General features: G+C 42.9%; 1 protein-coding gene and 1 long non-coding RNA gene across 5 annotated transcripts in view; both read right to left on the minus strand.

The window, feature by feature from the left end:
* Nucleotides 1-27,016, minus strand: part of RAD51B (RAD51 paralog B) — a 586,701-nt gene that overhangs the window by 197,773 nt on the left and 361,912 nt on the right. The gene's annotated exons all lie outside the window — the stretch shown is intronic.
* The window catches only part of LOC136335239 (uncharacterized), a 106,587-nt gene continuing 81,179 nt past the window's right edge, over nt 1,609-27,016 (minus strand). The window contains exon 3 of the long non-coding RNA XR_010731289.1: nt 1,609-1,795. This is a non-coding gene — a long non-coding RNA (uncharacterized lncRNA). The remainder of the gene's footprint in view (nt 1,796-27,016) is intronic.

Genomic DNA, 27,016 nt, shown 5'->3' on the forward strand with positions numbered 1-27,016 from the left:
TCCTTGAGGACAGGATCTCTGTCTTGTTCACCACTCTGTTCTCAATGCCTAGTATATGCCTGGTGCACAGTAGGTGTCCAGTAAATATCTCATGAGAGAACAAATGAGCAAAATAACTATAAAGTTCTGGCCACGTAAGCTTAGCCCTCCTGCTTGTACCACAGTATCATGGTCAAGGCGCCATGCCTAACTGCTGCCTGATACCTCAAAGCAGCAATTTTCAACCTTCTTTTCTTTTTATCTCACGGAGCACACAAACTAAAATTACTAAAATTATGTAGCATACCAAACAATATATTTTTGGCGAATCTCTCTCTCTCTCTCTCTCTCTCTCTCTCTCACACACACACACACACACACACAAACACACACACACACACACACACATGGTGTAGTTTTGATTCATTCCCACTGGATGGTTATTATGTTGGCTGTTTTGTTTTTTGTTTGTTTTTGACAATCTAAGTGAAAAGAGGTCAGTGCCCCTGACTAAAGAGGTATTACATGTTCTACAAATTCTTGCAGCACACCAGTTGAAAATTGCTGCCTTAAAGCACTAGGAAAAGGACAAGAGAAAAAAAAATCAAGCTTTAAGAGCCTAATTATAGACAGTCAAAAATTGTCATAGAACTGATTAGTCTGAGGTTTCTCTATAAACCATTTTCCTTGTCTGACTACTAAGAAGAGGAGAGAAAGATCAGAGACGCAGAACCATCACCTAGGTTAGGATTATCCCCGTCTGAGATCTCCAACAGAACCAAGTTCTCATGCCATGAACAAAAGCCAGACTCAATAAGAACATAGCGTTCTAATCTAGGGTCTTAAGGGGAAGCAAGCAAGGTTATGGCATACCCTTTAGGCATGTGATGCTTTCTTTCTTGACCTAGGAATACACCTACTTCCTGGTATGGTACCTGCTAGAATTCAATTCAGCAGAACTTTACTAAGCACACTGTGGACCAGACACTGCACAAAGTGCTACAGAGGGCACTGGAATGAGAAAGAGTCGGTGGGCTCAGCACCAACGACTGAACGGCAGGAGGCATAAGACAGACACATACACATACAGGGCTGACGGGAAGTACCAAAGACTGCTTCTTCAAGAATCACTTATTACTGTAACCAACAATCCACTTAAGAAAATATACAGAAGGCTGAGGAAACCAATAGTAACAAATTCATGTGTCCCTATACTCTGATTTATAAAAAACAAAGAATAGTTAACTAGAGAATCAAGAATAGAGTGGTACAATGGTAATAAATCATGATGAATAGGTCAACAAATATTTCCCAAAGTACCTTCTAATGAGTAAGGCATCATCCCAGTTACTTCTACATGGGTCACTTCATTCCTATAGTAACGATACAAGGTAGATACACGATTTTTACCTTATTTTTACACACGAGGAAATCAAGGCTCAGAGTGACGTGATAAAGGTATTGGTGTGGACACGCATCAGGGCTGGGACCCGAATTGTGAGATTCAGTATCCAAACCTCCTTTCATTTGCCCACAACCATTTCCTTGATCAAGATATCACATAACCCATCTCTGTGAGACAGAAAACCACACATCAAATGAGTTTTCCAAATCCAGCTTTTTATTTTTTTTAAGTGAAAACCACTTAAGCTTGCAAATTAAAAACAAAATTTTAAGAGGATGTAACTCAGGAAAGCGGTGGATCCCAGAAGGCACTTCTTTTCCAGATGGCACAGAAATAAATGACACCACTTCTGAGCTCTAGCATCTGTTTATTCAGAAATTTCTGGTACAACGATCCACTGGAAATCTCTAACTAAAAATAAAAAAGACAACAGTAAATGTAATCACTGACTGCTTACCAAAATTTCCTAGGGTGACTAAGAGAATTTATTTCATAAAATGTGTCCCTAGCTTCTCTGAAAAGATCTGAATTGAGTATAAATCCATCAGTGGTGCTGAGTGCATACATCCCCCCCCCCCCCAGGACCTGTGCTCACCATGGCCTGCCATCCGTCACGCTGGGAATCATATGAAACTATGGTCATTTATAACCACGTTGGCAGCTTACAACTGGCACTGCATACTTAACTGTGCCCAATTGATCTTTAGGCCCTAAAAAAGGGCAAATGCCTTCTTGTTAAATCATATGTGATGACCTTAGCAAAGGCCTTTAAAGCACTCTATTTGTGCTCTGAAGGTTTTTAAATCATCCTCCTTTTCTTTACATTTTGCTCAGCCTTTTTTTTTTGTTTGTTTTTGGTTTTTGTTTTTCAAAATAGCAAGAAAGTAATGGGGTAAAGGTTAAGTGAGAAAAGACCAGCATGTTGGTGGCAACGCCCTCCAGAACTTCCTGAAATCTTTGCTTCATCTAGAAGTGACTTTCAACTTTTAAAAATCCATCCCCAGACATCTAAAAGAAACACTTAGATTTCCTTGAGAAAATCAATAATTTTAGTAGGGCACTGCAATAATTAATTTCTAGGAGTGGTGGATTTATAAAAGAGAAGTAAAGGAAAGATCCCATACTTTGGACAAATGACTTGTATTCATTGATGACAGCTGAAGAGGACACTTGTTCAGTGTTCCTCTTTCTGTTGTTGAAAAGAGACTCTGATGTAATTCAAGTCACTTCATACAACGTTCGCTTATAAATATTTATAGAGCACCTTATATGTGACGGGCTCTGCTTCAGGTGTCGAGATTATAGCAGCGGCCCAAACAGAGTCCTTGCCCCAGTGGAGCTCACTGGGTGTGCCATTTGGAGGACGGACAGCGGGCAAGTGCAGCTGCCCTCAAGAAGAAAGTGATTAGGAAGACGGGGTACCATGCAAGACCTCAGAGGCCACAATGAGGGTTTGGGGTTATATTCTGAGAGAGATGAGGAGCAACTGCGGGTTTCTGAACAGAGGAGTGATAGGACATGCTGCATGTTTCGGAAAGACTATCCTGGCCCTCGGAGTAGATTTCCAAGGGCTACAGTAGAAACGGGGACGCCAGACCATTATGATTGCTTAGACCACGAGTGATGTTGACTCGGTTAGCATGGTAGAGGTGGAAGGGGCGAGAGGAGGACGGGGTTCAGGCCTATTCTGAAAGCAGAGCTGAAAGAGTTGTTGATGGACTCAATGTGAGAATGAGGAAAAACGGAATAAAAAATGGCTCAGGGGCTCTTGGTTCTCAGCAACTGGGCAAACGGTGTGCCACTAACTGAGATCATGCAGATTAGGGAAGCAGCAGCTTTGGAGAAAACCAAGAGCTCTGTTTTGAATACATTAAGTTTGAGACACCTATTAGTCATTCAAGTGGCAGTGTTAAGAGGCATTTGGACATATGAGTCTAGAACACGGAGAGAGATTAGAGTTGAAATTATTGACGTATTTAGCTGATATTTAAAGTCATGAGACATGGTATACGCAAAGGTACAAAGGTAAAAAAAGTTAAGGCACAAGCCCTGGGATACACTGAGCTTGGAAGAGAAGGAGACAGAGGAGACAGAGAGGACCAGCCTTTAAAAAAAACAAAAAACCAAAAAACGGAAACTGATGTCTCTGAAGCTAAGCCAAGTGAAGAAAACGATCAACTGTGTAAAGAGCTATTGAGAATGCACATAAGATGAAAACTGAGAACTGGCCACTGGAACCCATGGGGTGCAGGTCATTGGTAACCTTGACAAGGGTGGTTTTAGTGAGACAGGAGGAGCAAAAGCCCAATCAGATCGGATTGAGAAGAGAATGGATGATGGTTTAGGTAAAACTTCTGAGTTAAGTGAAACAAAGGGTCGCTTAGAAGAGAAGTATGAAGTCCAGGGTGGATTTTAAACACGAGTCACTCCAGCATATATTCAAGCTGATAGGAAGTGGAGAGGGGAAAACAACTAAGGTAAGAAGTGTGAGGTAAGAAGTGTGAGGTGTGAAGTGTGAGGTATTTGAGTAGGTGAGAGCGAGCAGGATCCACCGCACAGGTAGAAAGTAGATCTCAGCTAGGAAGACAGTTTCCGATCTTTGTAGTGAGGGTGAGAAACAATCCCTTCTGATTGCGTCCATTTTCCCTGGGAAATTAGAAAAAAATGTCATCGAGGAGGAGTAGAGAGGAACTATTAGAAGTTAGAGAAAGGAGAACATGTAAAATGGTTATCTCAAAGAGGGAGTATCAGGACTGCTGGACAGGACTGAAGATGTTCAAATACAGATTGTGAATATAAATTCTGCCAGGATGTGTTTATCTTCAGTGAAGGCAGAGTTGACAAAGAGTTGGGTTCGGTTCAATTTGTATAGAAGTCTTCCTAAGTGAGTATGATGAAAAGAAAGGAAAGGAAAGAAGTTGAAGTTGAAGGTACATACAAAGTAATGATTTGCAATGGACCATAGACTCAGTTTTGGGTAAGGAACTGAGGACCTTGAAATAATTAAAAAGTGGTATAATCATTACTTGACCAGGTGGCGGTGCACAGGGACACTGAGGACCCAGGTTCAAAACACCAAGGTCGCTGGTTTTTGACTGTGGGATCATAAACATGACCCTACTGTCACTGACTTGAGCCCAAAGATCACTGGCTTGAAGCCCAACGTTGCTGACTTGAGCAAGGGGTCGCTGGCTCGGCTGGAGTCCGTCCCCCCCCCCCCCCCGTCAAGGCACATATGAGAAGCAATCAATGAACAACTCAAGTGCTGCAACTATAAGATGATGCTCCTCATCTCTCTCCCTTCCTTTCTGTTTCTGCATCTGTCTCTCTCTCTCTCTTCCTTTAAAAAATGATATAATCACTGGTTTGGGGGTCTTGATGTGGTTAAAGTGTTGTCAGAGTGGGGATAATAGAATAAATAAGCTATAAGTAGAGGAGGTGATGGTCAGAGAAAAGGATACTTGAGGTCATGGCTTTATAGGAGGAGATGGTGAAATTGGTAACATCAGGCATAAGATAAGATCATCAGTTGTTGAAGTAAGATGGAAGAGAAGATTCTTGAGGGAGAGGAATCATCTTCAGGAGCCAGAATGCGAGATAGATGACCGACATGGGTAATAAGGTCAACAAAAATGATTATAAAGACAATGTGGAAAGGGAGCCAGGCAGAGGTCAGGAAGCTGACCAATGACTACAGTTCACAAAGTGACATTTCACAAGTCTGATTTCCTCCAGTTTAGGTTTTGTGTATTTTCCCATCTCTAACTGGACTCTAACTCTTACTTCTGAGTGAACTCTGTGTCTAAATATGGGTCTAGGTGTCAGTAATTAATTGAAAGCAAGTCCAAAGTACCTGAATAAATAACAACATTCTGGTTCACATCCCTGTGCTAGACACCTCGCCCTGCCACAACCGTGCCTCCTTCTCAGGGAGGCCACCTGTTACAGCCCCTCTACCAGTGTTGGTACAAGGCACAGCCCTTTCCTCCTCCTCATACTCTTTGATCTAGACAAATACCATTTTCTGTAAATTTTTCTGCAAATGCAACACAAAGTGGCATCCTTCCTCCCCTCTTCCTGACTATGTTGCTGCTTCTCTGCCTTTCTGGGTAAAATTCTAGAGCTTCTCCTGCCAGGGACCTAAGTGGTTGTTTCTCAGACCAGAATGGCCTATTCCCAGTCAAAGTTGACTAGGCCGGTTAAGCAACCGAGTCAAGGGCAAAGGGTAAGAGGAGGATTTTCCAGTGGATGGGGGCCCAGGAGAAGCTGCTCAGATGTGGCTGAGACACATCAACGGAAGAGGCTCCCCAATTCCTGCTCGGGAGCCCTGCTCCATGAAGCGCATATGTGAGGTCAGTAGCTGCCATCGTGGCCATTCACATGCAGGTTCATATTGCATTCATACAGATTGAAATGAAATAACGGAGCCAAAAACTGGTGGGCCATCATCTTTAATCCTAGCTTGCACTCGGCAGGCAAGTAAAAACACACACTGGGCTCCAAAACCCACTCATTCAGTGCTCACAAAGATACTGACTTATCCGAGTTTCCTAGAATCAAAGGTTTCTAGCTCACCAGACTTATTCACCTCTGTTCCCCATCTCCTTCCTTCTCCCTGCACAAACTCTGCACAAATTGGCTTTTCCTTCAGCACTCTGCCATCTTGGCTGCTTCTCCTGGCCTCCTCCACGTGGTCTTTCTCTGCTCTCCTCCCTAATGCTAATCTCAGGAACCAAGAGAGCAAGCTCCCAGTCTGCCCCACTTTATAGTGCAGAAATCCAACCCTTAATCCAATATACAAAATAGGGAAGTCTCTGATACAAAGTCACTTATCTGAGGCATGACGGGATTGCACCACCCACATCAAAAAGGGTGGGAAAGGCTTAGTCCTAAAACCAAGCCCCAGGCTACAAGGATCTTGCCTGCCCATAGCCTGCCCCCAGTACACAGTAATATCACCTGGGCGACGGCTTTCACGTGGGCAGCGCCATCTTTAACAAAGTGAGCATAATATATTTTATCTGCCCAACAGCATACTATCACGCTCTTGTTGCTGGGCTTCCAGGAGAGCCTCCCCATCTTATAGTAAACTGATTTTCAACTGAGCTAGCTGTAGGGGGTCTTTATTTCTCACAGCCACTGAAGTCGAAATCAACCACTACCCATGTGTGAGGGAGGGAGAATAATGTTCTCCCGCCAGCTGTCTCATAGGATGGTCACGAACTGCCCTGAAACAACAGGCAACCTGTGGGAAAGGCTTCACACACACACACACACACACACACACACACACACACCCTGAAATCGTGGTCTACATTGTGATCTCTATCCCTGAGATGACATAGTTAATAAAGTAATTGTATGTCGGCCCTGGCCAGTTGGCTCAGTGGTAGAGTGTCGGCCTGGCGTGCAGGAGTCCTGGGTTCGATTCCCGGCCAGGGCACACAGGAGAAGTGCCCATCTGCTTCTCCACCCGTCCCACTCTCCTTCCTCTCTGTCTCTCTCTTCCCCTCCCACAGCCAAGGCTCCATTGGAGCAAAGTTGGCCCGGGCACTGAGGATGGTTATATGGCCTCTGCCTCAGGTGCTAGAATGGCTCTGGTTGCAACAGAGCGGCACCCCAGATGGGTGGAGCATTGCCCCCTGGTGGGCATGCCGGGTGGATCCCGGTCGGGCGCATGCAGGAGTCTGTCTGACTGCCTCCCCGTTTCCAACTTCAGAAAAAAAAAATTGTATGTCTAAAGAACTATAGAAATCACTATTAGTAACACACAAACATACATACACATGCTATTTTATTAGTCAGAGAACTTACAGCCTTTAAATTTTAAGATACAAATCTCATGGAAATTTTCCAGGGCCACAAGAATGGATCGCTGGCTAAAGAGATATGTTTCTGAATAAGGAAAAAAAAAAAAAGGAAGAAATTCAAATCAACAACTGATCTCAAATCTTACTAACCACATCCTCTCACACAACTCATGTTTCTGAACCTCAGGTACCTCATCGTCAAAAGGTGAGTAGTAATAACTTTCTCTTAGGGTTTTAGTAATATTTGAATGAAAGAAACTATTACATTAACACTCAGCATCATGTCTACACAGACTAAGTTATTAAAAAAATATCGGTTCCATCCTGGAGTTTGAATGTTCTTACCTTCCTCATAATTAATAAATCGATCCATTAATCAAAAGCATTTTCTATGTCATGATTCTTCACCATTTTAAAAGTACAGGGTATGGCAAAAATAAAAGGCACAATGAACTCCACCTTTACAGTGCTTGTAGTTGAGTTAGCACGCCAGCATACATCAGAGAAAACACCACCTAAAATCTGATGATACCTGTATAATAAGGTTTAGGATTTTATAGTAACTTTATGATGGGACTCTTTGAACTAAAAGAACTACCAATCCGGCCCAGGCTGGTTGGCTCAGCGGTAGAGCGTCGGCCTGGCGTGCGGGAGACCCGGGTTCGATTCCCGGCCAGGGCACATAGGAGAAGCGCCCATTTGCTTCTCCGCCACCCCCCCCCCCCCCCCCCCCGTCCTTCCTCTCTGTCTCTCTCTTCCCCTCCCGCAGCCAAGGCTCCATTGGAGCAAAGATAGCCCGGGCGCTGGGGATGGCTCCTTGGCCTCTGCCCCAGGCGCTAGAGTGGCTCTGGTTGCAGCAGAGCGACACCCTGGAGGGGCAGAGCATCGCCCCCTGGTGGGCAGAGCTTCGCCTCTGGTGGGCGTGCCAGGTGGATCCTGGTCGGGCGCATGCGGGAGTCTGTCTGACTGTCCCTCCCCGTTTCCAGCTTCAGAAAAATACAAAAAAAAAAAAAAAAAAAAAAAGAACTACCAATCCCACTATTTTAACAAATCAACTGTTTTTATTGATTCATGTCCTCTTATTATCTTGATCTATATATACACATTTTTACAATTTTATATTCTGTTTTATTGCTTATTATTATAAAAATCTTTATCAATGCAGTCTTCAGAGTCATCATTTAATTTAAATTGTTATCAATTTATATAAGTACAGTGTACTAGGTATGCATGTTTATAGTGTAGTCATTCTTCTATTGTTAGATATTGAAGGCATTTTTTTCCCTTTCTAAATAATGTTGCAATTAATGTGATTAGTGGATCGATCACTTGTAATGTTTTATAAACTCCAAATTTTATTACTTTTTTCTAGGACCTATAGCTCAGCAATAAAATATCATAATATAAAGTTTGTTCTTAGAAATATTGATTATTTATGATCTCTTTAATATACCTTATATGAATAAAACCAGATTTTATATTGATGCTATTGGTATTTATTGGACTCTTCCATTGTTTCCTACTCCAACAGTTTATCTTTCTGTTCTGAATGTCAGAGCTAAAGAAGTTTAGCAGTGAGATAGACTGGTGGAGGATTCAGACAATAGGCAAGGCTCCCAGAGGGGGTGGGATTTGACCCAGGTTTTGGAGACCTCAGAAAAAGGAACATTACAGATAAGAAAACCGCTTAAGGGAAAATACCGAGGTATAGTGATTGAGCACAGTGACTCACAGGGCAAGTTCCCTGACAGAAGCAGAGGTATTGCTGGGGAGCAGCTGCAACGAGCCTGGATAAGCAGAGAAGGGTCCTATCATGAAAGAACCTGAAAGGCAGATGTCAAAAGCTGACACTATCTGAACTGAAATTAATTCGGAGTCACAGTCATCAGATCAGATGAAACATTCAAATGAACTTTTCAATAAGTCTTTTCTGAGAGTGACTTCAGATACCCAATCTACCTTTCCACAGAGAGCACTTAGCAGACACCAAGTGTCAGAAGTGCCCAGGGAAATGGCCAGCAACATTGGTCAGGACAGGTAACAAAGATGCTATAACTCCAGTTAGAAGGGCTCTAACTCCAGTGACTGGTCCTCAAGTTCAATGCCAAATAGGGTAAATCTGTCTCCACTTATCAAACTCAGCATGTCACCTGACCAAATCTAGTCAGAGGTAAGGTGTAGCACATATTTCTTTGGTTGACCACAGTATAATGTCCTGGATCCAGATGAACTTTCTTTGCACAGTATTTATTATTCTAATAAACCAAATGGAATGTTTAGAGATGACTGAAGCAATCTGATTGGCAAACTTACAGGGCATTAATTCTTCCAAGGTGACTGGTGCATAGAAAGTGAAACTATAGCACTCATGTAAACAATCCATCTGCCTCATTTCCCTCCCCTAGGCACCTCTAATTTTCAGCTTATGTTAGCTGTAAGACGAGCTAATGTTTTTAGTGTAGAAAAATGGCATTATCCCAGACATAGAACTTACTTTAAGAAAAAGAAGGGAAAATTCTATAGCTGTACAGATTGTATCAATAGGCATCCATGACCAATGACTAAGATGAATCACTGCTACATTTTGGCAGGTAGGTGAGACCCCAGCACCAGCATCTCAGAAACTAAATCCTAATGTATTCCAGGCATCAGAAACATTCCACGTTAGGTGAACGAATTGTGTGATAACTTCTGCCCATATATATACTGTATATGTATATATATACTTTTGAATTAATCCCCAAAAAATGACTGCAACTCAATAATACAGTCTAATTGTCTCATTCTTCCCAAACAGGTCCCTTCCTGTGGGTACTTCAAAAATTAGAGTAAATTATTATCTTATGAGGCAAACAACTTATAAAAGAAGTTGGGTAAGTCAGATATGAAAGCAGGGCTTGGAACAATGGGGCCAGAACCAAGGTACACAAGCTCTTTCCTGAGGCCAGAAAAACACACCAGGTAGGTGCCCTCTAAGGTCAATTCTTAATTATCTCCAGGTCATTACTTTATGCTTATCTTTGGCAAATCTGCTTTCAACTTCTTGTTGATATTATAAACTCTTCCTATCAACCCTTGTTTATCTCTGTCCTTGAGTTAATTCTTAGAGTCAATAGAGGGAAAACATTTTTTAAAAATAGTTGAAATGTAAACTCTTTAAGATAGTAATGTTTTCATAGAGTCCAGAGAGAGGAACAAAAGGAAAAAAGAAGGGAGGAGGAGCAGAGTGAAGGAGGAAGAAAATGAGAGAGAAATGAAAGAGAGAGGTCCTAAGTAAAAAGGGGGCAGGTGAAAGGGGAAAGACAGGGAAGAAAACAAGCAATTAAAGAGAATTATTCCGGAAGTGAAAAAATTAAGGCAACAGAGAAGGACGTACTGAACTGTTTCCCAGCTCCTTCCAAATCACCTCCCGATTGATTACGCAGTACCTAGTGAGTATTTATAAAGCCCAGTGATATGCTGTTGGGGAGATAAAATATTACATATTATGCTCCCTTTGTTAAAGATGGTGCTGCCCACGTGGAAGCCCGTCGCCCAGGAGATATTAATGTGTGTTGGGAGTGGGCTGTGCGCAGGCAGGATCCTTGTAGCCTGGGGCTTGGTTTTAGGACTAAGCCTTTCCCACCCTTTCTGATGTGGGGTGGTGCAATCCCATCATGCCTCAGATAAGTGACTTTGTATTAGAGACTTCCTTATTTTGTATATTGGATTAAAGGTTTTGATTTCTGCACTACAAAGTGGGGCAGACCGGGAGCTTCCTCTCTTGGTTCCTGAGATTAGCATTAGAGGAGAGAGCAGAGAAAGGCCACGTGGAGGAGACCAGGAGAACCAGTCAAGATAGTGGAATGCTGAGTGAGAAGCCAGTTTGTGCAGAGTTTGTTCAGGGAGAAGGAAAGAGATGGGGAACAGAGGTGAATAAGTCTGGTGAGCTAGAAACTTTTGATTCTAGGAAACTCGGATAAGTCAGTAGCTTTGTGAGCACTGAATGAGTGGGTTTTGGAGCCCAGTGTGTGTTTTTACTTGCCTGCCAGGTGCAAGCAAGGATTAAAGATGATGGCCCACCAGTTTTTGGTTCCATTGTTTTATTAATGTATGGCCAGTAGCCATGGCCACCATCACAGTAGCCTGGCCCATGCAGGTTCGCATTTGATTCGGACAGACCCATGGTAATGAAACAACAGAGCCAAGAACTGGTGGGCCATTAGCCTTAATCTTAGCTTGCACCCAGCGGGCAAGAAATACACACAGTGGGAAAAATTTCCCTTTCCATTCAGGCTCCCAAAGCCACTGACTTATCCGAGTTTCCTAGAATCAAAGGTTTCTACCTCACCCGCCTTATTCACCTCTGTTCCCCATCTCCTTCTTTCTGCACAAACTGGCTTTTTCAACACTCTGCCATCTTGGCTGCTTCTCCTCTCCTCCACATGGCCTTTCTCTGCTCTCCTCTAGCATGGGCTCCTCCGTCCCAATTTATAGTGTAGAAATCAAAACCTTTAATCCTCCGTCCCAATTTATAGTGTAGAAATCAAAACCTTTAATCCAGTATACAAACAAGGAAGTTTCTGATACAAAGTCACTTATCTGAGGCATAATGGGATCCTCATGAGAGTGCACCACCCCCTATCATGCAACAGTCAAGGGTGTGGGGAAGGCTTAGTCTTAAAACTAAGCCTTAGGCCAGGGGTTGGGAACCTTTTTGGCTGAGAGAGCCATGAACGCCACATATTTTAAAATGTAATTCCGTGAGAGCCATACAATGACCGTGTACATTACACATTATCCAATAAAAATTTGGTGTTGTCCCGGAGGACAGCTGTGATTGGTTCCAGCCACCCGCAACCATGAACATGTGCGGTAGGAAATGAATGGCTTGTAATACATGAGAATGTTTTATATTTTTAATATTATTTTTTTTAATTAAAGATTTGTCTGTGAGCCAGATGCAGCCATCAAAAGAACCACATCTGGCTCGTGAGCCATAGGTTCCCGACCCCTGCCTTAGTCTATAATGAACCTGCCTGCTTAAAGCCTGTCCCCCACACCCAATGCAAACTATAAGTGAGCAAACATATATATCGTATTTACAAACTTATTTGACCAATAATGTGCTTCCATTATATAGCCAAACCTAGTGGTGGGTCTAATATAACTACTATAATGTCAAAGCAGTGATGATTATAAAGAATAGGTCAAGGTATCTGGAATGACTCAAAATGTAATATTGAGTATCTATAGTTTAAAATCACAGGTACTACTAATACTACTGTGGTTTGTTGCCTACATCCAAAATTGCTAAATTTTTGTTAAAGGTGAGTGAAAATGGAGATGTAATTTTTTTCTTATTCACATTATGGATATCCTGAATGGAGGGCAGTGTCTCTTGACCCCAGGATAAAAATCTCATCCTACTTATCCTATTCTTATATAAAGAATAAAAACTTGAAGAGTATGTCTCTCTTCTTTTATGAATCTTTAAATCTAGAAGCAACATGAGACTCCACAGAATTATGCAGACCAAAGTTGCTGAGGATATCAACAACTCTAAAGAAATACAATTGAAGAAACAAGTAACACAAAATGGTACTAATTATAAAGGCTTCTTGGAAAAGGAAAGTCCTTTCCGAATTCCTAAAGAAGTGCTAACATAGTGGGGATATTCTGTTAACTGAAAAAATTAAATCGGAGTCCTACTTCATACCACCCATCAAGGTGTGATCTGGATAAATGAGAAATAAACATAATTAAAACTATTTAAAACTCTAGGAAAAATATGTGAATGTGTGACAGAGAGAGAGAGAGACGGAGGGAGGGACAGATAGAGACAGACAGACAGGAAGGGAGAGAGATGAGAAGCATTGATTGCTCTCTCACATGTGCCTTGACGGGGGGCGGGGGGGGGGGGAGAGGCTACAGCAGACCAAGTAACCCCTTGCTCAAGCCAGCAACCTTGGGCTCAAGTTGGCAAGCCTTGCTCAAACCAGATGAGCCCAAGCTTAAGCTGGCCACTTCGGGGTTTCAAACCTGGATCCTCCACATCCCAGTCCTACGATCTATCCACTGCATCACCACTTGGTCGGGCCAGAGCAGGACTTAATATAGTACTTTAGGCTAACCTCCTGGTCGGCAAACTGCGGCTCGCGAGCCACATGTGGCTTTTTGGTCCCTTGAGTGTGGCTCTTCCACAAAATACCACATGCGGGCGCTACCTCGATAAGGAATGTGCCTACCTATATAGTTTAAGTTTAAAAAATTTGGCTCTCAAAAGAAATTTCAATTGTTGTACTATTGATATTTGGCTCTGTAGACTAATGAGTTTGCCGACCACTGGTACACCAGTAAAACATACAGCAATGCAATGAAGTGGGGAAGGACGTGGGCCCCTGGGCCAGACTGCCTGGGTTTATGTAATCTATATGCCTCTCTGTACTTTAACATCCTCATCAGTGAAACAGAGATAGCATTACCTACCTCATAGGTTTGCTGTAAAGAGTAAATACATATAAATATATACATATAACACAGATGACATGGTAGCTAACTGCTTAAAAAAATGTGTCTTCTTCTTATTATTAGGACTATTATTATTCTGGCTACTTTTAAGGTGCTTTTAAGCCTAAAAGAAAGTGTAAAGAAAAATACTGGTGTATCTGATTACACAAAAAAATTAAAATTTTTGGGCCCTGGCCGGTTGGCTCAGCGGTAGAGCGTCGGCCTAGCGTGCGGAGGACCCGGGTTCGATTCCGGCCAGGGCACACAGGAGAAGCGCCCATTTGCTTCTCCACCCCTCCGCCGCGCTTTCCTCTCTGTCTCTCTCTTCCCCTTCCGCAGCCAAGGCTCCCTTGGAGCAAAGATGGCCTGGGCGCTGGGGATGGCTCTGTGGCCTCTGCCCCAGGCTCTAGAGTGGCTCTGGTCGCAACATGGCGACACCCAGGATGGGCAGAGCATCGCCCCCTGGTGGGCAGAGCATCGCCCCTGGTGGGCGTGCCGGGTGGATCCTGGTCGGGCGCATGCGGGAGTCTGTCTGACTGTCTCTCCCTGTTTCCAGCTTCAGAAAAATGAAAAAAAAAAAAAAAGGAAAAAAAAATTAAAATTTTTGTATGCCAGTGGTTCCATAAACAAAATTAGAAGGCAAATGAAAAACTAACAAAAAGAATTGAAACAAATATGAGACAAAAGGTTAATAGCCTTTCTATATAAAGAATTCTTACAAATCAATATAAAAACACATTAATATTCTAATAGAAAAATAAACAAAAAACATGAACCTACAACTCAAGAAAGACAAAACACAACATATAAAAAATTTGTTCGAAAGAAGATTTAAGGATGTGAAAAAATACCTAAAGTAAAATGTAAAGTAGAAAAAACTGGAACCAGGCCCCAGCTAGTTGGCTAACTGTATAGAGCATCAGCCCGGTGTATGGACGTCCCGGTTTCTATTCCTGGTCAGGGTGTACAAGAGAAGCAACCATCTGCTTCTATCCTCCTCCCTCTCCCCCTCCTGTCCCTCTTCCCCTCCCTCAGCCAGTGGCTGGATTTGTCTGAGCATCAGCCCCAGGCCCTGAGGATAGCTTGGTTGGTCCATGCAAGTCGGCTTCAGGTGCTAAAGATAGCTCAATTGATTAGCATCTAAGCCAGTCAGGGGTTGCCAGGTGGATCAAGGTAAGGGTGCATGAGGGAGTCTGTCTCACTATATCCCCTCCTCTCACTTAAAAGAAACAAGAAAGAAAAAAATAGAATCAAAACAATATATAACATGATACCAATTTTATAGATATTCACACAAATACATTGAAAAAAGCAGGAAAGGAAATGTACCAGAATATTAAAAGAATCTCTGGATAGAGGATTATGAATAAGTGATTTTTATTTTCTTCTTTATATTTTTTTGGCTTTTGTGATGGAGAATTTGAACTTACAATAAAGATTTTACCTTTTAATAGGAAAAAAATAGATAAAATTGCAGCATTGCTTGGAATAGTGAAAAATTAGGAACTATCTATATGTCCATCAATAACAAATGAGTTAAAAAGATATATAATATGTGTACATATATTTAACATGACTCCATAGGCAGCTGTTGAAAAAGAATAGAGTATATTCTTCTGCAACACTTATATGTAAAAAGAAACAAGTTGCAAAACCAGTTTAAATATTACCCTATTAAAAATACTGTGTACATTTCTCTATTATGTGACAAAAAGGGTATGTGTGTGCATGTGTATGTGATGGAAGAACCAGTGGTGAAGGAGAAGTAGGAAAATAGATTAAGGCCAGGAGGAGTATATTGAATTTCCAGAATCTAAATGTTTAAATGTAAGTTAAAAAATACATATAAAAAATACAGCCTGACCAGGTGGTGGCGCAGTGGATAGAGCGTCGGACTGGGACACGGTGTGCGGAGGACCCAGGTTTGAAACCCCAAAGTTGCCAGCTTGAGCAAGGGGTCAATTGCTCTGCTGTGGCCCCAGGTCAAGGCACATAAGAGAAAGCAATCGATGAACAACTAAGGTGCTGCAACAAAGAATTAATGCTTCTCATCTCTCTTCCTTCCTCTCTGTCTGTCCCTCTTTCTGTCACACACACACACACACACACACACACACACACACACACACACACACACATCATATCCAAGCTAGATTTACATTATTTTCAGTGGCTCCTATTCTTCCATCTCCCATTCATATAATTTCTCAAGACCTATATTTGAATCTTTGCACAGCCTATTTCAAAAACAAGAACAAACAAATAAAACCCAGGACCTAATCATGCTCTAAAGCTAAACATTTCCACAGCTAAAATACAATAACAAATGTTTATTAACATTGACCTTTGCTGTTTTCACGTTTTAGCTGCTTGGCTATCGGTATACTCAATTCCTTCAAGCTGTAGGATTAAAAGAGGAATTTGTGCTCTCTCTCTCTCTCTCGCTCTCTCTCGCTCTCTCTTTGTGGAAGCTGCAAAAGACTCTTTAAAAATAAAGGACTCAGGAAAAAGGCTGTGAAAAACACTCCATTTAAATTCTCAATAAAAACCAGTTCCTGGTTCTGCCTTACAGATTTGGAAGGTTATGATATCTTCCCCAAACGGCAGACAGGTCCATTTTTATGTGCATGCTGAGATAATATAGCCGAGAACTGCATTCAGTCATAACAGACACTGGTATTTTTCCCATAACATTAAAAAAAACAGAGGATTTTTACATAAATGTATTAGTAAATCACCTTCAAAGAATGCTATTCTTTTTCATAGTCAAAAAACAGTATTTCACACTTACAAGGGCTGAACTGACAAGGATAGTACTAAAGTCAGCAGGGCAGTGAGCAAGGACATTGAGCCCAGCAGACATGGAGGAGCTGAAGTTAGCTCACATCCATGGAGAAACAGAGGTGACGCTCACTGCATACTTCAGAGAATACAGCCCAATCATGGGAAAGTCTCTTTTCTTGAAATTGTTTCCATTATTTTGTTTTCCTAAATCTTAAGAGTCAAGAGACCACTCCTCCACATTCCTTCAAAAGCTTTAACAGGTTTTAAGTATTTACCAGCATTTAAAAGAGAAAAAGGCTGGGGACCTCTTCTCTTCTGTAGCTCCACTCCCTTCTACAAAAACAACACGTGCGTGGCTCTTTCACCTTATGCTTTTAAGAAGGAATTTTAATGGGATGAAACTCTTGGAGGTGCGCAAACGTAGGAGGAAGGAGACAATAGTAAATTATACCTTACAAAGGAGTCTGAGCCCACTGGCCATGGCCAGCGATGTTAAGTCCATAAACAAAATCTGTCTTTAAAAAAAAAAAATTCCTCCTTGAAAGGTGCAACAGAAGAAGATGAATCACTCTCTTTCTCTGCATCTGTCATACAAGAACCAAGGACTTGTCAATGGCTCCGGACAGCAGGGCCTTGACAACTACTCAAAGACAAAGTTGTTTTGTCCAGAATCTCTCTCTGCTCTGGAAGCATTTTCCTCCCAATTAATATAAGTTATGAGGCTGCAGTGGAGAGCTCAATAAACTAACATTCAAGAACACTAGCTGCTTTTCTCATGCCGAAAACCATGGGAAACTGATATGTACAACTTAGGTGCGTGAAGGTGGAGGTGCCGGACTTCTGGTCACCCTTTGCTAGAAGCCTGCCCTGCACCCCCAGCTCACCTGTCATCCTGTGTAACCAATGTCTCTCCCTTCCTGTCGTGCCCTCTGCTCCTCTACGCTCCTATCTTCTCACTGTTAGAGCCCGGCCCCTCAGATCTGTGGTTTGGGGCTGTCATTCATTCAGAGGTCGGTGTAAGGCCCTCAGTGAGTGGAGGCTGGTCCTCTAGGGCCATGAACGTGTTGGGCAATGCCCGAAAGGCCTGTTCCCGGAGAACTTGGGAGAGGATTTGGGCTCTTTGGTACATGTTCTTTTTCTACCTATAAATACAAATCATAAACCCACTACCAAGTTGCTGTTCATTTTGGAAATACAAATCCAAAGAGTCCTCTAATACTTGAAAACGTCTAATTAAAGCAGCTACATTTTGGTTGTTTCCTTTAAAAGTGAACCAGCTCTATAGTTCTATCTCTTGAGCCTTATAATGAGAAAATTAAGCTTCTGGACTCAGAAACAAATATAGAAGCAAGCCCGTGACTCATTTTCACTGCTGGTGTATTCCAGAAACTTGAAAGCACGGCCTGCATAGTGAGGGTCCACATGAAATGCAGACACATTTGCTGAAGTCCCGGCGGCAGAAGATATCAATTAATTGGAGGGTGTGAAAATAAAACTGGGACGAATGTTGGGGAGGGGGGAGCAGTAGGGAGGGAGGAGGCAGGAATGACAAACCACAGCAAAAATATCATAAAAATATAATTCAGAATGGATGCTACACATACAAAAGCGGGAGCAAAGCCAGGCTATGGTGCAGAGACCGAACTAGGGTTACTCTGTTCAACACATTTATTCACTAAAGCACCAAAGCAGCTATTAGAGGAAACAATAAAAAGGTCCCCTCCCCCTGGAAATTTGAGCCCTGCTTTGGAATTTTTATGACATTTCATTCTTAACAAACAAGGTCTCACAACCTACTTCCAGCTTCAAAGAATCACTGTGGTGGAGGCCTATGATTGATATCCTCAGTCTGATTTACATATGTTGTTTTGGGTATTCTCCAAAATTTGTTCATTACAAAAAAAAAAGAGCAGCTCTGGCAGGCAAACAAATAAACAAACCCCCATGCCTCTAGCTTCCAGGCTTACCCTGATGACTGTGACTCACCTGGGTCACGTGATCAAGGCCCCTTCATGTCCATAGGCCTTGTCTGCAAAATTAGGCTATTATCAGCACCCCTAGCTACACACTAAAAAATACCCTGAGCCTCCCAGTTGGAAAATAGTGGAGGGTGTGGTGTGTGTGTGTGTAAAACTACAGTCCAGTTTGTCTTTGTTTTAGGCAACACGTGGGTTCCTGAAAAGTCAAGGTTTAAATACTTTTTTTTTCCTTCCATTTTTGTAAATGGAATCACTTACACTTCACATCAGGAACTTGCTATTTAATGAAATCCGATTGTGGTTCCAGTTGTAAAGTAAAGAATGCTTTTGTAATTAAAATAAACTCTTTCCGTTTGATCAAGTTTATTAATTCAGACTCGGTTTTGCTGGAGTCCCTGAACCAGAGTATACTTAGAGTGTTACCACGATTCTTACACGTGCGCTCTTTTGATTGACTGTCATTGTTTTCTTTTTCAGCAAAAATTCAAAGAAGTATTGCTGTACCCCGAGTCCGTACTCTTCTTTGCAACATGAAAGGACAAAAGTGCTGCAGCTTTATTTAGCTCTGGTGCCGTCTGTGGCATGCGAGGCATCCCGGGTGGCAGACGCTTCGCTTCGGGAGAGCCGCAACACGAGCAAGTCACTAGGAGACAAGAGTGGAGGCCATGTCCCACCGCCTGGCCAGCAGGATTTCTCAACCAGCTGAAGAGCTACACCACAGTCAGGCTGCTCTTCACAACCAAACCCTACATGTCCCCCTGAGTCAGTGCTGGCTGCTCAGCCATGGCTGCCCCTCTGCCAAGAGCACCTGACACCACACAGGGCAAGGGTTCTGGCCCTTCCCCCAAACTCTCCACGACCCACTGTCACGGAGGGCAAGGGTGCCAGCGCCACTGGGCGCATCCATCCCAATCTGCCATTTCAAAGCAGCTGCCTGCAGCCCTCCCTGTCTGCCCTCTGCTACATGCGTGCAATGGTGCAGAAAAGTTAAAACGTTGGGGAGCTGGAGCGGTGGGGGGAGGGGGGAGCGAAAGAGGAAAATCTTAAAGACAGTATCTTGGAAGCATATGTTTTAGAATCACTGCAGCCAGTTCCCTGTCAAGAAAATATTGGCCAGGTTGGCTGGTGGGATCTCAGGCGGCCACAGATGGTTTATGCCTCGCTCTTCAGGTCCCCTCTGAGAGCTGCAAGAAACAAAGGCTCTGTGCTTTGTGGTGTGCTTATTCTGCCACCTAGTGTCACGCATGAAAACAAGCCAACAATATCTTTACAAATACAGGCTATTACCCAAGTAAAAAGGATCAAGAACATTGCTAATTGTTTTGTGGGTTTTCTTCTATCTGAAAAAAAAAAAAAAAAAGGACATCCTTCTTTTGTGCTGCCAGCCCGGAGACAGCCCCAACAATCACAACTGTCCTCATCTGAGCGAAAAGCCAGAGAGCGGTAGGTCTGAAATTTAGGATGTGAAGGAGAAAGAAGTATAACCTCAAAAACCCATTTTAATGATTTTTAAAAGGCCTGGTCCCTCCATGTAAGGTAAATGCCACAAATACAATAATACACTGCAGGAAGTGAAACCACCTGGAACTTGACGGGGAAAGTGTAGCCACCGCAGTTTCTACCCAGAAGAGAGAAAAAAGTAAACAGGGAAACGGGATTACTATATAAGGCCTTATCCTTTCGTGGCTAAGGCATCAGGAGGGAGATACTGAAACAGGTTGTGGGCTTAGAATGAGAGCCTGGGTTTGGGTCCCAATGCAGTAGCTGCCCAGTTGTGCTGGGTGAGCTGCTCAGGATCTCTGAGCTTCGATTTCCTTTTCTGGAAAACAGCTGTACTGATATCTATTCTTCCTACTTTCACAGAGCTGTCCTGAGGATCAATGAGATGATGCCCGCGAAGGCACTCTGTCAATGACAAAGCACTGTGAGGACCATTTTCTCCCTCCGTTATTTCCTTCCCCAGCTTATGGCTGTCACTCACATGTATGTGGCCCTTCATGTAAAGGCTCTGTGAAATGAACATGTCCTAGTGTGCTAGTGTACACTCTCAAGAAAGTGCTTTTACGGTTAAGGAAGTATTCAATGAGAAAATGTCATCTATTTCATGCCACATAAGCAAAAATCTCCCCACTGGACTAATAAAGAATTAGCATTATAGTTTAAAATCAGGTTATTCCAAATGTTTCTCCTTAAAATTATGTCCTGTTGAAAAATGATTAGCTGTTTCTACTAAAATTGATATATTGTCCAAGTTCTTAAGGTTACAGAGAATCTGAACTGAACTCTCCTTCTTGTGGGCAGAACACACGTTGTGATTATAAACCTGGCATTAGGAAACATAGAGATGTTCATTTCTGTTCCCACATTAATTAAGCTGTGTAACTTCAGGCAAGTCACTTAACTGCTCTCAATTTCAGTTTCCGAGTGTGCAAAAAGTAAGGGGTAAGCTTAATAACAGCTCCTTCCCGTTCTGTGATGAAAAGTTGTTCTTCCGCTTTTGACAGCCAAATTCAAAGAAAACTCAAAGATCGTGGCAGACCAGCTTTAGTTGCAATTCTTCAGAAAAGTCCCAAAAGTCGCACAAATGTTCTGTGAGAAGACAGAAAGGACAGCCATAGGAGAGATGGTTGATGGAGTGTGGGTGCGTCTGTGGCTTCGATCAGAGTCTCTTAAAACTGCTCAGAAACCACTGTGGGCTAAAACAACAACAACAACAAAAAAAAACCCCAAAAAACAAATAACAAACAAAAACACAGGCTGCAGGAAATGCTTACCCAGCCACCTACCTGAGCTTTCAAAATTCCAAAGAAAAGCTCGACTTTAGCTCTGAGAACACCCTTTGCTCTTTTTAGTAATATTTTTCACAATGCCAAGAAAAGAGTTCTGTTTATCCAAATTTCCTCTCTCCCTACAAATGTCAACATTAACTTGGGAGTGCAGCACAAAGAGCCTGGGGTTTTCACGACCAAAGTCACACTGCAGAGGAATCAGTCTTGGAACATGATTGCCAATAAAGGATACAACTCATGCCTAGAAAAACCCAGCCGCTCGTTTCTCCCTCAGAAATCACCACCACGCTGGCTTTACAAGCTCTTCCTCCCATATGTAGCTCTTTATTTTATTTTAACTGCCCCCGAGTCCTTCTCCCCCAGGATGATGCCGGTCCCTAGTCTTGTAAAAACACTCCATCTCTCCGGCTGCTGTTTGTACACATCCTGGCACATTTGGCCAGGAAGGTTTAGTCCCTTCCCTTCCCCCGTCTACTGGAACTTCTACTCCCTGTATCAAAAGGATTTTGTCAGGCCTTTCCAATAATCTGCTGGAGGCCATGGAGACAGATCTAATCAGGGTTCTCATCAATCTTTTCCCACTGGCCAAACAGAGCCAGCAGGCTAAATGGAAAGGTACTGAATTCTTTTCCTCAAGACATACTTCTGTGCAGAGACTTAAGGGTCCACTGTGCGTCCCGGGAGCGAACATTTTCTTGGGGAAAGTTCAGGGATTTCACTTTTGCCCCAAACCAAATACACATGAAACTTTAAGTCTAAATTCCACAGAGCCTCTTAAAAGCCTTGCCTCTCCTTGGCTTACAGCAACCCTGAAGGCTTGTTGTATCTCATTCAGTTTGGCAGTTCTCCAGAGCAGCTGACAAACTTTAAATAAGCACAGTGCTGTCCCCCTCCCTTCCTCCACATACCACCTCCCTTGCTCCCTGACAACCGCTCCTCACAGACCAGCCCAGTCAGACACTCTCAAAATGAGACGTAGGTGCACCCATCTGTCTCATTGCTCAGAGATTAATATCGATCTTGGACATTCCTGGTTTGAGATGTCAAAATGTTAGGTCGTCACTGGTCTAAATCAGACTGTGGAATCAGAGCCCTATTCAGTACGTGAGAGCAGGCATTCACCCTTTGGGGATGTGTGTCTGAGGTCAAAAATCTCCTTGGAGACATGCCTACCTCCACTTGCAGACTGCCTCTGTTCTGTATCTCTGTCCTCTGTGATAAGCCACACAGAAAGACACATGGGCAACTTTTGTTGCACAATTTGAACCAAATATTTGAGGCAGGCATCTCTGCTTGGAATTCCTATCGAAAAGCTGATTTAGGAGGATGTAAGAAGTAGCACACACTTAAGTAGGAACTGGGGGCCCCTGTGTAAGGTACCATTCCATATCCAGTATTATTAACTCATCAAGAATCTGATCAACCGCAGCTGGAAGTCCACCTGACTCAGGTGACAGTAGACAGGCATCTGGTCTGTAAAGCCTTCCGGTAAGACCCACTTCCATAAAGGTATTAAATTGATAGCCACCCCGGTGTGCTAGACCCCACCCTGGCTGGGGATGTGGAATTAAGCACCAGAAACAGGACAGGGACCAACTGGCCTAGAGAGGATGGAGGAAACAATGAGAACACAGGTCATGGTTCTGCCTAGGTGTTTTCTCCGAGTGTCAATCAATACATCCCAGCTCTTTTATGTTAGGGCATTCTCTAACTCGTCCTTCAAAGGAAAAGACCAAGAGCCTTTCATATAGCCCTCATTCATCTACCCAAATGTTAGGAGATTATTTTCTTTATGAAGTATGCCGATTAATTGCCAAGGCAACACCTGTGCATCCCCTTTTTTTGCTCTGGGAAGCATTCTAGGAAATCCATGTACAAGACTGCCCAGAGATCACCCACCCAGTGGCTTGGAATGCAGTGTGACCAAAGGCATTTCCAGAGAGCTCACAGGGCACAATGGCCATGCATGGGTGGATTTGCTGGATGGATTAGACAAACCAACCGCAACCTTTCCATCTTTTGTTTAGATTCCTTCCAGTAGATTGGCCTTGTTACCAATACTGATGCCAAGACTAGCAATTGCTTGCAACAAAGAATTGTTGTTAACCCCTACCCCCTGCTTCATTCACCCTAATTATTCTCTAACAATACAATGGCTTCAAAAAGCCTCCAACTGTCCACCAGACACTATAGGCCAGAGGAATCACTGAACACAAGCAGCCCAGCAATAAGAGACAATACTGAAGCAGCTTCTGTCTGGGTATTTGCCCCATCTTCTCGCAGACAATGGGACAGAGAGCTCAGGGAATAAAAAGGAAGTCCTGCTCTACAGACCTTTTTGTTTATCTGCCAATGCTGTATCTGTTCCAAGTTCTTGGGTGTATCCTTTACCACTCCCCCCCACACAGGAAAGAGCCTCGATTTCCTAGGAAATGCAGCCTCTATGTTTTTGATGAATTCTTATTGTAGCCGAAACAGACCTCAGTGAGGAATCTGGTTAAGGCTTTTTTTTTTTCTTTGAAGGTCAAGTACATTTCATACAGCAGAGAGATGTGGGCCACTGAACTAATTCATAGCAATAATAATAACATAAATAGTTCTTTCCGTAACAATTTAGATGGCAGCACAGAGCCCACCAACCTACTGGCATTTTGTGTTGTTTGCTTTCAAGCAGGTCACATGGGTGGACTGAACAGAGAAGAAATAAGACTGACAGCAGGCTTTCGCGAAAGGAAACCTGTTGAAGAAACTGAAATTGGTATAATCATCCTGGAGGTGTCTGAAACAGGATAAAATAAAGTCAGCAGAAAATTAAATGAGAGGAAGCCTCTGCTGATTACGGATCAACAGCTAATTACACCGAGATGCACCCATGGTGAGGAAACACCAGCAGAAAGAAAAGGTCAGTTGTTCCCAATAGTCGGTGCTGTCAGTCCCGTGTTTAAGGAGAACAGACCGACACAGTGAGCCAGAATCCCAGCGATATCCCAGGATAAAAGGGATTCATTATAGTCTATCTGAGTCATCAAGTAGTGTGTGTCCGTATGTAAATGGAACATGGGGCCTGGAATGTGTCGTGTGTCAATTACTAGAGAGCAATTGAAGCAATAAAAACCCAGGCTCCAAACCATGCCCACAGCAGAGCTATAAATAAGTGAACAAAGGGAAACCGAATTCCCCAAGGAAGAAAAAAGGTTGGATCAAAATCCTGAGCAAGCTCTGGACCTTTGAAAATACAAAACAACACCAACTGTGACAATTTAAAAGTGATGTTACTCAAGAATTCTTACATGCAATGTGACCTAACCAAAAAGATAAACTACTAAAACTATGAACTAATATGTAAAAAATTTCTCTTTGCTTAAAGGTTTGCAAAACATAAGGGGAAAATCTGAACCATGTTTTATAGGGGGAAAAAAAAAAAGAAACTTCAGTTTACTGAAATTTGCAAAGGTTAAGAATGTAGCTGTAACCAGAAGATATGTCACAAACGAGAAAACAGGAGTAATAACTCTAGGCAAGTGTTGGGTGCATTTCCAGAAATTATAATATCAAATACTGTGGTTACAAAAAAAAAAAAGAAAGAAAAAGAAATGTCACTGATTATTATATGTTAATCAAAGCAAAGAAATAATTTGTAGGCAACAAGTACTGATTTGCTTTAACATTTCTGGTAGAAATAGTCCCAGCTTTCAGATGTAACTTACCGTATTTCCCCATGTATAAGACACTCCTAAGTATGTAAGACACACCTTAATTTGGGGGCTCAAAATTTGAAAAAATATGTATTACATAAATTTATTGAGTTCAAGTTTTATTCATGATAAAATTCATACAATTCCTCATCACTGTCAAAACTCCCATCCATTAGCTAGCTTGTCCTCATCTGTGTCTGATGACGCATCACTGTCTTCAACAATGAGTGCAAAAACAAGCGCAAAAAAGTGGGAAATGGAAGTAAAAAAATCTACAACTACTGTATAAGACACACCCAGGATTTAGATACCAAAAATTTTGAAAAATGGTGCGTCTTACACATGCGGAAATATGGTAATTCTGAAAAGCATCTTAAATTAACAGTGATAATGATGCATAAGGTACATACTATCCATGGTATTATCGTTAGTTGGTGGACACTGAAACGTACTAAAGGCCAGCAGAGAGCCTCCAACATCCACTTCTGCAGGGCCAGCCTCGGTTCTAGCAGGCCTCCTTATCCAAGGTCATGCCCTTCCAGCAGGGGGTGGGTATACAGACCACAGCAAGCTCTAGAGCAGGGGTCCCCAAACTTTTTACACAGGGGGCCAGTTCACTGTCCCACAGACTGTTGGAGGGCCACCACATACAGTGCTCCTCTCACTGACCACCAATGAAAGAGGTGCCCCTTCCAGAAGTGCAGTGGGGGCCAGATAAATGGCCTCAGGGGGCCATAGTTTGGGGATGCCTGCTCTAGAGTGGACCTGATTGTAAACAATAATGCTAATGGGTGGATTTTTAACTTTTTAATTTCTAGATCTCTGTTCTCTTTTTTTTTTTTTTTTTTTTTTTTTTTTTTTTACAGAGGCAGAGATAGACAGGGACAGACAGACAGGAACGGAGAGAGATGAGAAGCATCAATCATCAGTTTCTCGTTGCGTGTTGCGACTTCTTAGTTGTTCATTGATTGCTTTCTCACATGTGCCTTGACCGTGGGCCTTCAGCAGACCGAGTAACCCCCTGCTGGAGCCAGCGACCTTGGGTTCAAGCTGGTGAGCTTTTTGCTCAAGCCAGATGAGCCCGCGCTCAAGCTGGCGACCTCGGGGTCTCGAACCTGGGTCCTTCCGCATCCCAGTCCGACGCTCTATCCACTGCGCCACCACCTGGTCAGGCTAACTTTTTAATTTCTATTCACTCTAGAACTAACCTGGCACAGGGCTGGCTGATGCTCTGCTGGGTCTGTTTCACAACTTGATTCCTGCCTCTGCTAACCCTGCTCCTTTCCCTTCCTTTCAGACCTGACCCCGACTGCATCCTGTACCCCAAAGTCCGCCGCAGTGTTTGCTTCTGTAAAACCCAATCAGAAACAGCTAGCCACTCAGAAAATTCCTCCATTCACTGAACACATAACAAGTAGATACTGGGAATACAGTGGTGAAAAAATCCCTACTCTTGATGGGCTTCAATCCTGGCAGGGGAAAACAGACCATAAATATATAAACAAGCAAGTGTGACCAATTCAGACAATAATAAATGCCCAGAGAAAAATAAAGCAGGGTACTTGGAGTAGACAGTGTAGGGGGAGGGGGTAAGAAGTGGGGCGCTACCCCAGCTAGGGAGCTCAGGGAAGACTCTCTAGAAGATGACTAACCAAAACTTGAAAAATGAGACATGCCGGCTATGTGACGATAAGGGGCGACAGCATTCCAAGCAGGTGTTTGGATTGTTGTAGGTAGAAGGGTCCTGAGGCAGGAACATATCTGGCATGTGTGGCCGAAATGCAGGGTTACGAGAAAATCAGAGATGGAACAGACCAGTTCACATACCTTCACTACTGGACAGACAGTAATTCAAAAAATAGAACTATACCTTGTTTATCTGGTTAAGAGCACAGGTGTGGGGGCTGACAACCTGGGGTCAGATCCTGGCTCTGTCACTGACTAGCTGGGTAACCCTGAGCAAGTTACTAAGTTTTCTAATCTATAGCTTACATCAGTGGTTTTCAACCTTTTTACACTTGGGAACTGGTGAAAACAGGAGAATTATTTCAGGGACTGCTGAGACAGAAATCACCCCAAGCATGAG

Source organism: Saccopteryx bilineata, chromosome 4, assembly GCF_036850765.1.
Source record: "Saccopteryx bilineata isolate mSacBil1 chromosome 4, mSacBil1_pri_phased_curated, whole genome shotgun sequence".
In the NCBI taxonomy this organism is placed as follows: Eukaryota; Metazoa; Chordata; class Mammalia; order Chiroptera; family Emballonuridae; genus Saccopteryx; species Saccopteryx bilineata.